The sequence below is a fragment of the Atta cephalotes genome (assembly GCF_000143395.1).
Source record: "Atta cephalotes unplaced genomic scaffold scaffold00091, whole genome shotgun sequence".
Classification (NCBI taxonomy): Eukaryota; Metazoa; Arthropoda; class Insecta; order Hymenoptera; family Formicidae; genus Atta; species Atta cephalotes.
In genome coordinates, this window is record NW_012130155.1 from 24,047 (window position 1) to 30,002 (window position 5,956).

Here is a 5,956-nt window from a genome sequence, read left to right on the forward strand (position 1 = left end):
GAGAGGAGGAGGAGAGAGAGAGAGAGAGAGAGAGAGAGAGAAAAAACAGGTTTTTTTTACTTCGGAAAAAGAATCAAGTAAAAAATGGGTTTTTTATGATAAAAAACAATTTTTTTAACCGAAATGATATAGAGAATTCATGAAAACATGAAAAATACATAGAATTTATGTTAAATAATAAGAATCTTAATGAACCGTACATGTGAAAACAACCAATAGGCTTATGATGATCAAAGTTGGATCTATAATGCTTAAATAATTTTATGTGAATTTTTATGTATATACTTACTCCCAAAAAAAAGCAATAAAAATTTGGAAAAATTTTTAGCCAATTTTAAATGATCATAATTTGATAAATGATGAAGATAAAAATATGTTTAAAAATGCAAAATGAAGTTTGAAATGTCTACTTTAAGAATATTTGAATGAAAATTGTACTGGATCTTTATTTTCAAAATGGCGGATGACAAAGAAAATGCAAAATTGATAATCAAAAGTTCAAGTTTGCGATGGTGCAAGGCGTGAATCAATGTGTTGTGTGTGTTCATGCTTATTAAAGAGCCGGAATATATGAATGAGATAATACGTACATAAGGAAGTCATACACATTAATATGCACGCACGCACGCATGCACGCACGCACGCACGCACGCACGCACGCACGCACGCACGCACGCATACTTCGAACAACTCCGCAAACAAATCTTTTATAACAATTTTGCCTCTAAAAACTCTAATTATCTTGGACTATCAGTTCATATTAGGAAAAATTATAATCATAATTTGAGCTAACTTAAAGTGGTATCTTAAATTTAGAATCAGCAAAAAATTATCGTATTAAGCTCGATAAAAAACCAATTTAAAGATAAAATTTTATACTTTCATGTGCATGTTGTTCCATAAGCTGCGACATCTGATTTATGCAGATTTGGATCTTTGATTATCAATTTTGCATTTCCTCACTTTATCACCCGCCATATTAAAAATAATGGTCCAGTATAATTCTCATTCAAATATTCTTAAGATAGATATTTCAAACTTTATTTTGCATTATTAAACATATTTTTATCTTTTACCAATTATTTACCAAGTTATAATTATTTGAAATTTGGTAAAATTTTCCTAAATTTTTATCGCTTTTTTTAGTAGTGAGTCTATTATGTATGAGGTAATCTAGCCGGAGGAGCTGGAATGTATGTACTATTTATGAAAAATTCTTTACCATTTTGCAACAGATAACGAGATATTAATTTCTAAACATTGTTAAATAAACGGATGAAATCGATGTGTAAGACAATATTAAGATATTTCTTAAAAAATATCTGTAAAATATTTCAAAGATATTTCTTAAAAAACTCTTAAAGATATTTTAAAGTTGTCTTATGCATCAATTTTAGACATTCTGCTTATTGAATAACTAAAATTACGAAAATTGCAAAATAGTATAGGGCTTTTCGACTCAATTTTTTATAAATAGTATGCATATTCTGGCTCCTCCGGAGTCATTATGTATACATACATATATACCTATATTTGTAATCATTTGCGCGCCAAATTAATTTTTTTAGACTTAGAAATGCAGTTGAACTACTATAGTAATATCACAATTAAATTTTAATGCTCAATAGGCATTAAAGAGATTTTAATCCTCTATTAACTACATATCACGTTTTAGAGTCTTAATTTACATGTTTAGATCCAAATCATCTACATTTTTCACTGGCTCTATAATTATCACAAATCTCAATGGAAAATATTTTTTTTTCTAATAAAGTGCCAGAAAATGTATAAAATCGAAATATAAAAATATAAAAAGGTTTTAATAATAATTAAAAAAGTTATGCCAAAAAATATTAAAGAACAATTTGTGAAAAAAGTGCAATAATCAGTTTTTTTTCAAAAACTTATATCTTTATGATAAAAAAAAATACAAAAATAAGTAATGTTTTGAAAAGAGGAAAATGTGAACTTTAAAAAAAAATACGTTATATTGATTCATTTCAAAAGCATAATTATTCGTACATGTGAAATGGGAACATTTTTATACATGCTCTGAATAATGATATCGAAGGTATGTCGGATATTTTCTTCTTTAAAAATGCAATATAAATATTTTATATTAAATATATAATAAATTAACATCATTACTCATGATTTTATAATTCCGAAAAAATAGAACGATCAATTTGCCAAGACACCTCTCTCGCAAGAATGTTTTTTTTGACATGAACATATGTTTTAATTATAAGAAAAGAGAGACAACACATAATGCTTGAATACAGTATTAATAAACAGGCACTTACTAAAAACGAATTTTCATTTTTGACAAAAATTTGTCGAATTTACATTTGATAGGTCCAAGTCACCCAAATCAAACTTTTATTGCGTCACAATTAGCATCATGGCGCTCGATAGAAAAAGGTTCCAAGTTTTTTTACTCTCTTACTTCAACTCTGCAATATTAACTGTACAATAATAGCAACTGATTAAAATTTTTATCCGGGTCCAAATGACCATTCGTGTAGTTAAGGATTAATATGCTGGAAATTTGCAAATAAATTTATGTTAGATATATAAAATGCATTTTCCTTGATATTCATTGTTAAAACGTTTAATCTATGTTATTTCAACATTATTTAATATTTTGTTATCTCTATAATTTCAAATTAAGGCGAAAACATTGCGTTATGTCTAATGAGTTAATATTGTTTATCGATAACGATTTAAGTATATTATCGCTTATAATTATTTAAACGATATGTATTTTATATTTTATATTTTAAAAGCTAAATAAGCATTAGCCCATACATACTGTTGTTAATACAGATAATTATTATTAGCATAATTGACATTGTTTCGTTGTGTATATTGATTATCATTGTACGAATTTAAAATTTTAATTTTTAAGGCAAGATTCCAATATAATATATCGATTCATGAATAATTGGAAATAGTCCGATGAATGTTGTTTCACTAATATATATTTTAGAATATGTATACAATTACAACAAATATACAACAAAAGCAGCGTTAATTATTTTAATAAAGTATTATTTGTGTTAACAACAATATGCAAAACTTATTTAATTTTTAAAATCAGAGTACAGTATAAAATATCTAGATAATTCCGATTGGAAACTTTTGTCGAAATTGAATCGAAATACTCGGCTACATATCAATTTCAACTGAAATCCAAACTAAAATTAAAAAATAGGAATCCTATAAAGGCGATATATATAGACATGCCCATATATCATATATTTTTTTCTTTATAAATATCATAATTTATTGAAACAGTAATTAAATTTTGACCGAAATCGAAACCTGAAATTTCGATTATGTGTCAATTTTGCCAAAGAATATAACTACTTCTTTTTCATAAACATCATAATTGAATTATTGAAATAATAATTACACATATTAAAAATTAATATTTATAAAGAAGAGCTATATGATTTTAGTCGAAACTGACACGTAATGAATAATTCGTTTTCAGTTTCGATAAAAGTTTCGATCGAACTTTAAAAATATCATTTGAATAATTATAAATGGTATCTACCATATATTCATAACCACTTTTAGACGTTGCACTACATTTTGACTTTTATAGCTATCTTTTCACAAAAATTCTTTAGAGGAAATGCAAAAATTGAATTCTAAAACAATAATACAAAAATTATCAAATCTTAAAAAAAGTATATCCAAGTAAAAAAACTTTCAGGGACTAAGGAAAAAATTGCTCTTTATTGAGTTTTTTTAATACAAAGTTTCTAGTTTTTTCTGTTATTTTCATTTCTGTATACATATGATCATAATGCGATTAGTCAATTATTTGTTTTCCATCTGAGATCTCGAATCGATTTTTAGCACCGTTAATACAAGGCTTCAAAATAAGGGCAGAAAGTTTTATAATCTTAAGACAGTGTCTTATGATTTAAGTCTTACAACTTTTGTAACGCACAAGAACTATTTTATGACTTATGTTTTGAAGGTATATAAATACGAAGTGCCTTTAAGACATAAAACACTGTCTTAAGAGTCAGCTTTTCTGCCCTAAGGGCCGTGATACAAAAAAAACTTAAGCAGTAAAACCAGTGAACTCTCAATGTCTGAGATTACCCTTTTATCACGGAAACAGGGTATTTTAGAAAAAAAAGTTTCAAACAAAAGATGTTGGTTTCGAAGTGTACATAAGATGGTCATTAGTTTGATCTTGAATAGTTATTTGAAAGTTACGTTGATTTTTCCGAATGGTACATCCTCTTTCTCATTGCATATTCTTGTAGCTTATCTCGAGAGTTTTCCAAAACACTATAATATCAAATATTTTTTTATTAAGAACTTTTTAAGACGGATGGTATCAGACATCCTGTATATATATATTGTGGAAATCTGTAGGAAAATGATGTTCATGTCTACTAGGACTGATTTGAAGCTTTTTGATCAGCCGCGGCGTTTCGTCCCTGTTTCTTACACTAGACTCATCAATAACGATGTAATGTGGGACCTGAGGATCGATTCTGTATCTTGAAATGAGATAAAAATTATAAAAGTGAGCGAATTTACTAGAATACTGATTATTTCATTAGTCAACACCTAATAAATTTGCTCGCTTTTGTAATTTTCATCTTGTTTGAAGATACAAAATCAACCTCCTGCCTTAGACGCCTGGAATGAATTTAGATTGATGTTCTATTTAAAGGGAATTCGCGATGCTCACGCGAATCTGAGCGAATCCCATTGGATCTCTGATGGCGAGTCGCCACAAAATATATATGATGTACAAATATGAAATGACGATTTTTTTCCCAAAAAAAACATGTTAAATTCGGAAGAATGATAAAAAGAGATTTATTCAAAATATGCTCCATTGCTAGTTACACATTTTTCCCATCTTTCGGGCAATTTGTGGATATCACGCCAATAAAAATCTTCCCCTTTTGCCGCGAACCATTCATCGAGCCATTTTTTCACATCTCCGTACAAATCAAAGCGCTGCTCAGCAAGTGCGTGACCCGATGCAAACAAGTGGTAATCGGAAGGAGCCAAGTCTGATGAGTAAGCCGCATGGGGTAGAACTTCCCTGCTGAATGCTTCCGAATTGGTTTTGCCGTATGTGAGCATTACATGGAGAAAAATGACCTTGTGTTGCCTCTTTTTATTCTGGTATTCTGGTCGTTTTTTAAGCAGCGAACAGTTCAAATCGATCAATTGTTGTTGATAGCGTTTGGTATTAACCGTTTCGCCAGGCTCATAATAGACCACAATAGCTCATAATAGACCACACCCTTCTGGTCCCACCCCCAAACACAGAGCATCGTCTTCCTGCCAAAGCGATTCGATCTTGCGGTTGATGTGGATGGTACGCCTGTCTATTCATGGTTTTTTGCGCTTGGGATTCTCAAAAAAAATCCACTTTTCATCCCCAATAACGATATGATGCAAGAATAACTTTCTTCTGTATCGTTTGAGCAAAATTTCACATGTGTTTTTGCGTCTCTCCATCTGTTTCTCATTCATGTGACACCCATCTGCCGACTTTCTGAATCTTTCCCATCTCTTGTAGGCGATTGGAAACAGCTTGTTGACTAACGCTCAATTGCTCTGCGAGTTGTTTTTGTGTTTGTGAATCATCTTCATCCAGCAATGCTTGCAATTCCACGTCTTCGTACTTTTTGGGCGGTTTTCCGTGTTTCTTGTCTGCAACATCGAAATCTCCAATTTTGAAACGCTGAAACCATCGTTCACGTTTTTTGCGATGGAGCATGTTCACATAAGCTTCTCCAAGTAATCGGTATGATTCCGCAACAGTTTTCTTCAAATGAAAACAAAAAATTAATGTTGTCCGCGAATGCTCCTTATTTGGTACAAATTTCATATTAAACACAGCAACACAATACTATGCAAACATTTTTCAATCAAATCACTTTGCACGTTTGACACTTGTTGATGGTAC